The 10,609-nt window shown below is 45.9% G+C and overlaps 1 long non-coding RNA gene across 1 annotated transcript in view; it reads right to left on the bottom strand.

Annotated features, from left to right (window-relative positions):
• Positions 1 to 2,328: 2,328 nt before the first annotated feature.
• The window catches only part of LOC102158292 (uncharacterized), a 150,254-nt gene continuing 141,973 nt past the window's right edge, over positions 2,329 to 10,609 (bottom strand). Inside the window, exon 5 of the long non-coding RNA XR_014840034.1 lies at positions 2,329 to 2,438. This is a non-coding gene — a long non-coding RNA (uncharacterized LOC102158292). The remainder of the gene's footprint in view (positions 2,439 to 10,609) is intronic.

Genomic DNA, 10,609 nt, shown 5'->3' with positions numbered 1-10,609 from the left:
GACTGAGCCGCAACGGGCACTCCCCTCCTGGCATGTGCAATAGGGAAGAATCTTTGTGTTCCATTACAAGTTCATTGCCAAGGGGCTGGTGCCCATAAGCTTATATTTTACATAATGGCCCCTCTGCGGGAACCCTGCCTCTCAGGGAATGGGCCTTAAGCTAAAATATCCTTGTTCGGCTCACAGGAACCGCGCTGCCCGGGTCTGCCTGGGAGTGATCACGGGCAGGAAGAAATGAACACACCCCTCTGGAGGCTGAAGGGAACCAGGAAGCATCTGACTTTCCTCCCTGCCCCTGTGGTGTAAAAGGAGCCGGAATTCTGACGCAGGTAAGACGGTTCTTTGGGACATGAGTCCACCTTCTTCTTGGTCTGCCCGCATTCTGAATACAGCCGCTATTCCTGCCCCCGCAACCCATCTCTTGAAGGACTGGCCTGCCGTGCCGCAAACAGTACATCTTGGACTTGGTGACCCATTCATACCCCTGTGTGGTCTCCTCCACATGGTCAGGGCTGCGATGAGAAGCCACCACGACATGACGGCGTGTGACCACTGGACTGAGGCAAAAGACACACTGACGTTTTCACCTTGGTCCCTCTGGCCAGGGGGGTGTTAGGATCTCAATATATACCTTTGGGGGACACAGACGTTCAGACCCTAGTAGCATCTTAATTAAATTCCCAAGGTGATCATGCAAAACAGAGATGATGCCCGCCCGTGTCCGTTCAACATCCCTCTGCCTGCTGGGGCGTGTGCAGGACCCCAGGGATGGAGAGACAAGTACCCTGTGGTCCCCACCAAGGTGGGCCTCACAGTTCAAGGAGAGGGCGATGGGAACGTGAGTTATTGTACAGTCAGGGTGACAAATGCCATCCGAGCTATGTTCGCGAAATGCCGCCAGGAGCTCAGAGGAGGAACTCAAGAGAGGCTTTCTGGAGAAGGGGGCACAGACTGTCCCTTTATGGTCCCTTCCACTCGAGAGGAAAGGCGTCCCCATGGTCATGTTCTAACGGCACCTCTCTGCCTGAATAGCTCGGATTTTTGGGATTTGCCAGTGAACAGTGATAGAATTAACAACCCCCTGTCATAAAAGATTGTACCTTGAATTTTTTTTTTTTCTTTTTGGCTTTTTAGGGCCACAACCGAGGCATATGGAAGTTCCCAGCCTAGGGGTCGAATCAGAGCTACAGCTGCCAGCCTACACCACAGCCACAGCCACGCAGGCTCCGGGCTGCATCTGCGACCTACGCCACATCTCATGGCAACACTGGATCCTTAACCCACGGAGCGAGGCCAGGGACCAAACCCATGTCCTCATGCATATCAGGCAGGTTCACTACTGCTGAGCCACCATGGGAACTCCATGTTGTCATTTTTATTTCAAAGCACTTTAAAAAAAATATTTAAAGGACCTAGAATAAAATAATAAAGAAGAAGTACCCTTTGTACCCATCCCCAGCTTCCATCTCCTTTTTCTCTCCCCAGAGGCAAGAGCATCATAAATTTGGTATGTATGGGTCTGTTCTATTTAAAGTGATTTCATCACATTTCGATGAATATGAATCTATACCATACTGCAGGGCATCATCTTATACATCTGAGACTTTTAGAGGACTCTGTGCCATGCACCACATGATGTCCCAAAGCTGGATTTTTATTCAACACTATGCTTTCCAAGATAGAGCCACCCTGATACATAAACTAGCTTATTCATTTTAAATGCTATATAGCCTTCTTCCTCTGAATGATGATGCCACGATTTTTTTTTTTTTTTGCTCTTTCCAACAATGCTGCAAGAAGCCCTATTTACACAACTCCTGGTGGACCAACAATGCTGCAAGAAGCTCTATTTACACAACTCCTGATGGAAAACTGGAATCGTTTTTGGACTGCAGGCTACGTGCCATCCCCAGAGAATCCCACCTTGCTTTCCTAAGAGGTTGTGCCAACTTTCACTGCCACCACAGTGTAACGCGTCTTTCTGTCAAACACGTGGTACTGCCAGGCTTTCTGATCGGCCCGTGAGATGTGTCAAGTGGCACCCCGTTGCCGGCGTGTGTGGAACTGGTCTGCGTGTCTCAGAAGAGCTGATCGCGGGCGTCTCTTCCCAACTCTGGGACCCGGGCGGTCACAACATTAGCTTGAAATTGGCCAAGATGGGAGGACGGCCACCACGGAAAGGGGCAAACACGGGGACGAATCAGGACTGCCCCCTGGAGAGCAGGTGTTAAGTATCCATACCCCTGATGACAGCACCCCTGAGGTCTGCTTTCCCCCCCAAAACTCACCTCACAGCCTCCCCCGGTACCAGAATGATGCGATTCCTACCGTTCGTGGCTGCAAGGCTCCCACGGGATCACCGAGGTAACGGTCGCTGTCCTGGAACTTCACACGGTCTCAGCTGACTGCTCGTCCAGACTGAAGGGCTGGAGGCTCTCCTGTCAGCAAGTTAAATAAAAGTATGTAAATATCACTGGCTCCTTGATTGAGAGGATATGCAAACATGTATTTAAATCCATCAACACCCCCTGTTCTTAAGCCCCATCCCTCCCCTAACAACCTCCGAGGAAGCGCTAGCCTGGTCCCTAAGCAGCTGCACTGCTTCCCACCTTGGGCTCCCGTGCGCAGGGTGCCACTTCCCGGCCAGCACGTGCTGTTGCCTGCACCGGGGCGGGGTGGGGGGGGGCACAGAAGCCATCCTAATGGGTGTGTTTGCCCCACTTTTGATTCGAGACTCATTTTCCTCTGAGCCACTGGAGCATGAAGACTGTCACCAAGTCATGCTGTTTCAGTGAGTGTGGACTGGACGGAGGTCTGCCCACCAACAGGTCAGGGGCCTCTTCGGAGCCTCAACCATCAGGTGGTATTTTCGGTATCACTCTCGCCAGGGGGGGTGCTCTTTCACTGGCCGGAGTCCTGACCGCGGCCCCTGCCGTGCCCCTCGCGCTCCGGCTCCTTCTGCAACCACAGCCCAGGAGAGCGTATCGGCCAGAGGGAGGCTGGGGGTGCGCAAGTGAAAGTCAGGCAAAATGAACTCACTTCTGAACTCGCCCCCTGACATCTGGGTCCTCCTGTTAGCTTTCAGGCTCTCCCCTTTCTCTCCGGGAGTCCTTATCGCCCTTTCATCGGTTTAGAGAGTGTTGGCTGCTCGTGGCACGCGTGGGGCTGTTTTAAGGATCAAATTAAAGATGAGCAAGCACTCAAGCCTGAAGTATCCATCAATGTACAGGATTATCACTAATCTCCCGTTGATCTCTTAATACAGGAGAAAAAAAAAATGAGCCTCCTCTCCCGGGGTTTCCATGGTGAAGAGACGGCTGTGCCTCTCATCTTCGCAGCCCCACCTCTCTCTCTCTGCTGGATGCAAAGTTCTGGCCCTAGAAATGTAATCGCCTCTGGGATTTATTACCGACGAAACCGCGCCATAAATCAGAGGTTGCAAGTCTGTTCGGCATCAGGTGCATCTATTAGTTTGGCTCATCGAAGGTTTCAAAATTGTTTTTATTGGCATTCTTGTCGTGGCTCAGCAGTAACGAAGCCAACTAGTATCCATGAGGATGGGGGTTCAATCCCTGGCCTCGCTCAGTGGGTTACGGATCTGGCGTTGCTGTGAGCTGTGGTGTTGGCTGCAGACTGGGCTTGGATCCCGCGTTGCTATGGCTGTGGTGTAGACCGGCAGCTGCAGCTCCAATTAGACCCTACCCCGGGAACGTCCATATGCTGTGGGTACGGCCCTAAAAAGACCAAAAAACAATTGTTTTTATTTTGCTTGCCAACATCAGGAATCAGGAAAATAGAAATTTAGGTCTCTGACTCTTTGGGAAAAGTCAGAAGGCTTGGCTCCTCGGGGACACCTTTCTACCTGCGAACGAGGGTCCTTCCCCAGCTGCCTGATTCCCTCTAGGGACTCAAACTGCAACTCTGATGAGAACGAGCAACTGGCGTGAGCATGGCAGGAATCAAAGCCATCCACCATCTCTTTTGGGGAATCTGTGAGCAACAGTGAATGGACGGGTGTGTGCATGCATGCGGGTGTGTGTGTGTGTGTGTGTGTGTGTGTGTGTGTGCGTGCCCTTCTCAGGGCCTGTACACCCACCACCCCTTGGATGTGGTCAAGGTCACTGACCTTCCGGTGAGTTCAATCCCTCCAAACCACTGGCAGGGGACGTCCCCCAGTGGACAACGGCAGAGAGACTGAGAAACTGCGACTCTAAAGGAAAGCCTACACGGAAAGCCCAGACAAACCTGACGTGTAATCAGAAGACAAGATCCAGCAGGACGAGGGGATCTAGAAACCCATCTATGAACTAAAAAATCCTGGGGTGACATTTGCAGGGTGGCTGTGTAGGACATTTGTCATGTGTCCCCCACCCCACCCCAACAATGGGGTCCATCCACCTACAAAGGGCTGCTGTAGGAGCTGTGGGGGCCGGGCATGCAGCTGTGCAGCTCAAAGCGGTCCTGACAAAGAGGAGGTTCTGAGGAGAAAGGCTCGCACCCCGGCAGCTGCCACGGTCCCAGCTACGGCCCGAAAACTGCTCTGTACCCCGAGAACCCAGCGAGAGCCCCGAGTGGCTCAGCCCCATCTTTAGCACCTTATGCCAAGGGGTCTGGAGAAGCCGTGTTCCCCCATGTGTCGGGGATCAGGCCTGCAGACCTGGGTCCTGGCTGTGGCCGCGGAAGTGGCCCCTGGCCTGGCCAGCCCCTCTTGGTCATGGTCTGGGAGCCCCTGGAGGCAAGTTCTCCAAACTCAGTCAGACTGTAGACTCTGAAATGCTCCTATAACTGGACTCCAGCAATGTAAAAAGTACTCCTAGGAGTTCCCCGAATGGCTCATTGGCCAGCGAACCCAACTAGCATCCAAGAGGACGCAGGTTCGATCCCTGGCCTTGCTCAGCAGGTTAAGGATCTCGCAGTGCTGTGAGCTGTGGTGTAGGTCGCAGACACGGCTCGGATCCAGCCTTAATGTCACTGTGGCTGTGGTGCAGGCCGATGGCTACAGCTCCGATTCGACCCCTAGCCTGGGAACTTCCATATGCTGAGGGTGCGGCCCTAGAAAGACAAAAAGAAAAAGAAAAAGCCAAAAGTTGTATCTTTGCAAAGAGTAATAAAATCAATGACCCTCTGGCAAGAAAAGGAGAAGGAATAAGGAATAGTAGGAATGATGAAGGTAACATTTCTATAGATATTTAGACATCAAAATAAAAACAGGAGCAACTTTGCTAATGTGAGCAAAGTTATAAACTTGAAAAATTTTTTTATTTTTTTTGATATTTTTTTGCTTGTTTTTGTCTCTTTAGGGCCGCACCTGCAGCGTATGGAGGTTCCCAGGCAAGGGGTCGAATCAGAGCTGCGGCTGTCAGCCTGCACCACAGCCACAGCAACGCAGGATCCTTAACCCACCGAGCGAGGCCAGGGATCGAACCTGAATTCAATATGACCCATATGCATGGGTTCATTTCTAGGCTCTCGATTCTGTTTCATTCGTCTACGTGGCTGTTTTTATGCCAGTTTGATTACTACAGATTTGTAGGGCAGTTTTTTGCTTTGCATTTTTTTTTTTTTTTTTTTTTTTTGGCCAGGGATCAAACCTGCATCCTCATGGATGTCAGTCAGATTTGTTTCCACTGAGCCACGACAGGACCTCTCTGTATTTTTTTTTTTTCTTTTTTCGACTCTTGGTTTTTTCATCCTGCCTATTGCAGGTTTGTGTTTTGAAATTAATCTCTGCTCTTTAATAGTTCCTTCTCATCCACTTTCTTTATTTTTCAGTTTAATTATTTCATGTTCTTGAGATGACTGGATGATTTTTGGTCTCATTGAGTTTTGGTCTTTTTTCTTTTTGTGCTCACCTGAACAGGTTTTAAAGTTATACCAAGTTATGAATCAGAGAGAGTTCCATCTTACTCCAGATACAACTGAAATAACAGTAATTGCCTGTTTTCTTAAGGTTAATGCGACGTCACCCTCTTATCTCTTTATTTTCAAACGTTGTATAATATATTTTATTTTTTTTGGAAGAGAACCATGGTTTCTGTTCTAATATTAATATTTTATGTTTTAAAGTAAGGGTGAGTGATTTTATACAATACAGAATTAAATGTTTCTCAGAACATGAATTTACACTTGGATATTTTGAAAATTAACCTTTTATACATGACAATGAAATTGGACTATATTAAAATATGATGATTTTAGTTTTTCAATGGAACTTAAAATTGGGAACTACATCAAATATATAGGCAATGAAACATAAAAGTATGGAAATCTGTTATCTTTTTATTTACGAACAAATTTCATTAAAATACTATTATGCTATACATACTTGAATGGTTTCTCAAGAAATTATATAAAACAGATACAACTGTGGCTGCCTTTGCTTCTCCCCATTTCCAGACCCTCTCCTGCTTTGAGAGGTAACCGCTTCCATGAAATCAATGTGCACCATTCCCATACTCTGCATATTTTTACTGTGTTGCGTCATTTATTTTAGGTGACTTGTTTAAAATATAGGTAGCTGAAGAGTACTTGATAAAGTGTGAGAATTTTTGTCTCTCTGTGGGAGAACTCGGCAGTTTTCACTTGTGACTGCCGATATGTTTGAATACATTCCGCCCCCTTATTTCATGTTTTATTTCTTGTCTTTTGAGGAATTATCATGCCATTGTTTTATCATTTTTCCTCCAGTAGCTGGAGATTAAGAAGGTACACATACATTTCTATTTTCTGATAGTTATTCTTTTTTTTTTTTTGTCTTTTGTTGTTGTTGTTGATAGTTATTCTTAAATTTAAAAAAGTCTAGCGTTAATCTGATTTTCTACTTTCTCCTAAATAAGACGAGATCTTTTGGATGCTTTTACTCCTTTCATTTCCCGCCAGACTTCTCTCTCTTCACGCCGACACATCTTTCCCAAGTTGAAGTCTTCTGGAATGTTGAGAATTTGAAGTCTTCGGTAACAGATTTTAAAATATTATGTATCCTCAATTGCCTCCACAGATATTTTTTTCTCCCCTCTAGTCTCATTTGTCGACATATGAAACTCGTGAGATGACTGTTAGAGTGATTTTATTTTTTCTCATTATAGTTACTTGCATCCGACTTAAATGCATTACTTTTTGTTTGTTTCGGGGGAGTAAATCTTTGACTAACTTGTTCCAAAGAGATTTATGGATTTGATAAGTGCTTTGAGTCCTAGTATGTCTGAAAATGTCTTTATTTTGATCTCACACTTAAATAATTGCTTTGGACGATGCATAAAATGCTGGATTCAAAGTAACTTTACTCTCAGATTTTGTGGTTGCTGCTCCTTCATCTCTGGCATCCATTGTTACCAACAAGAAGGCAGACCCAATTTTATTTTTGCTCCTTCGTAGGCACTCTGTTTTTCCCTTCCTCTCTCTCTCTTTGCAGTCTTTCAGGACTTCCCTTCATCCTTGTTGTTTTGAAATTTCCCAGCGATGCCTGTAGGTACTTTACTTATCTGTTTCATACCTTCTGATCAACTTTCAGTGAAAATTTAACCCCAATCTGTGTGTCTTGCGTCAACGCTGGCTACTTTTACTATTAATTTTTCTCTCTCCTCCATTCTTTCACTCTCTACTTATGAAATTTGCCTTTGATGGCTTTGATTATTTAGAAAATAACCCATTTTGAGCTCCATCAATTTACTATTCATTCGATCTGTGGAGATTAAACTTTTCAGTGTCGCATTCCAAATGTTTAAGATGCCTGATGGGTCCTTTTTTAAAGAAAGTCGCCCCCATCTGCTGTCATCAGGCAGTGCTTTATCTGGGACAAGACAATCACTTCGTGAAAGAAACAGAAAAGGTGCTGGTGTTACCCAGTGTTTCAAATAGCTTGAAAGTCAGGCATTCACGTGGCGGACCTTAACCTCGGTCAAGGGCAGAGAGAGTCTGAAGAAAGTAACACATCCAGAAGTGATACTGTTAAAAAAAAATTACTCCTGTCAAGGGGAAAGTTACCAGACTTGAGGTTCATTTTAAACCGGAGCTACACGGGGTTACTGTATTCCCCAAAAAGGGACAAACAAGCTGCACACTGTCTCCAATGCTTTGAGAACTCTGCCACCGCCATTCTGACTTGTCACACGGCTCGATCTGTACACCTAAATTTAGACTGTTCCTTGTCAGGAAACCAGGGCATTTCAATTTTTGTTTGAAAAGGAACAACGCAGAAGTCAATTCAGCTGCTTTGGATTCATAAAACCAATTGCAATGTAGCCGAGGGACTAAAGATGTTAATTACAGTGTTATTTATAATAGCACGAGTTGGAGCCAACCCAAATGCTCAAAATGAAGGAAAAAAAGAAAAGAAATGATAATCAAAGTATATTATGTAGACATTAAAAACGACAGCTAGGATGATTCAGTGGCAAGATGGGGGATGCTTCCATAAGGTTAAGTGAAAAACAGGACAAAAACCTGTATATGCCTATTATAGTTATGCAGATGTAAACTCTACTTGAAAACAGGAAACTATAAAAGAAATGTTACTTGTGGGAATGAATGGGGATGTTTTTGTTGTTACAATGTTATTTTTTGTATTTTCTTCTCTATTATGGTTTTTACAGGATGCTGAATATGGTCCCTTGTGCTTTATGCTCCTGAGTTGCCAGACCGTGTGGTGTATGGACTGCTTTTTCATGGGGAATTTTCTCCCGTTTGGGTTTTAAAGCCAACGTTTTATCCCTTGAGGTTGCGTTTAAAATATGAAATGATTTAGGCAAATATCTGGCAGAGAGAGGGAATGGACTGGAAGAGTCAGCGGGTGGGGCCAGGAGTCCTGGGTTTCACTCACAGCTCTGCCCTGGGCAGGGAGCATCCCCGCACCGCGTCTGCGTTTCCCCTGCTTTTGGACTGTCGTTTTTTGGTGTCCTTTATTCCTCCACGGACCACACCCTGTGTGCTTTCTGCACTTCCCAAAAAATCTCCTACAGGTTCAGTCCTAGTATCTCTTCTTGTTAAAATTGTATTTTCTGCCATTTTATGGGATTTGGAGTCAGGGGCAAGCGATGCTCCGCCTGGCATCTTGTTGTGTCTCTGTTGTTTATTTATTGTTAACGAGTCAATAGTTCTAAAGACACGCTGACTCACAGACTTTGTTCTCCTAATGTTATTTCTCCCTTAAATCTTTGTTTTTGAACCTCACATCCTATTGTTTCTAGAGACTTAATCCATGAGGCTGGCATAGAATATTGTATGGGAGTTCTAACTAACCTTTCCTTTAAGATGTATTTCCGTCTTGAACAATTTCTTGCCTCTTTGAGTTAAATAAACTTATTAGTCATGGTATTGATTCTGAATCTACCCCCTTGCTCCGTGCTGTATTGAGCTTGGCTGGGAGGGAATGTTTAGCATTGATTACGGAACATCTCATTGCAGTCACAATGCATGGGCTCTGCTTTCAGCAGAGGCTCCCCTGTTATGGGCCGCTTCAGTCTGTTCCATTTTCCTTGATACATATTTCATGATGCACCGCCCCGGGCTGGCTGGATTCATTCATAAAGCAGTACTGGGGTGTGTGGGGGGGTATTCGTGGTTGACCAGACGATGGGTCATTGAGATGGAAGTCCAATCGCTGCTCACCTTTGAAAATGTGGCTACTAGAAAACCTGAAAATGACCCATGGAGCTGACATTTATAGCTTGCATTATGTTTCTGTTGGACTGTGCTGGAATAGAGGGCCCAGAAATAGATCCCCACACACGTTTGATTTTTGAGAAAGATGCTGAGGCAAATCAGTGAGGGGGGCGGGCGGTGGGGGGGGGGTCTTTTCAACAATGGTCTAGACAGACCCACAGACATAGAAAAGAAACTTAGGGTTGGTTACCACAGGGGAAAGGGGGGAACGGATAAATTAGGAGTTTGGGGTTAACATATTCACACTGGTATTTATAAAACAGGTAACTGACAAGGACCTGCTGCATAGCACAGGGAAGTCTACTCAGTATTTTGCAATAACCTGACCTATAATGGAAGAGAATCTGAAGAAGAATATATATACACACACATTATCTACCTATCTATCTGTCTGAATCGCCATGCTGTATGCTTGAAACTAACACAATATTGTAAATCTACTACAATTTTTTTTTTTTTTTGGCTTTTCTAGGGCTGCACCCGCGGCATATGGAAGTTCCTACGCTAATCGGAGCTGTAGCCACCAGCCTACGCCAGAGCCACAGCAACGTGGGATCTAAGCTGCATCTGCGGGACCTACACCACAGCTCATGGCAATGCCGGATCCTTCACCCACTGAGCAAGGCCAGGGATCGAACCCGCAACCTCATGGAGACTAGTCGGATTTGTTAACCCCGAGCCACAATGGGAACTCCTACTATGATTTTTAAAAAGTAAAAAAAACAAACGGTGCTAGAATAACTGGATATCCATACGGAAAAAAGTAAGCCTCAGAAGTTCCCCTGTGGTGCAGCGGGATAAGGATCTGGAGTTGCCGCGGTTGTGACACAGGTTGCATCTGTGCCACATGTTTGATTCCTGGCCCAGGAACCTCCATATGCTGCGGGTGTGGCCTAAATAAATAACTAAGCATCAAGCCTCACAGCAGACCACATTCACGGTATTAACT

Source organism: Sus scrofa, chromosome 3 (assembly GCF_054392235.1).
Source record: "Sus scrofa isolate SSC_HxYL_T2T_F1_AM1 chromosome 3, Sscrofa_HxYL_maternal_Yorkshire_Landrace_v2.0, whole genome shotgun sequence".
NCBI lineage: Eukaryota > Metazoa > Chordata > Mammalia > Artiodactyla > Suidae > Sus > Sus scrofa.
This window is presented reverse-complemented; position numbering and strand designations above follow the sequence as displayed.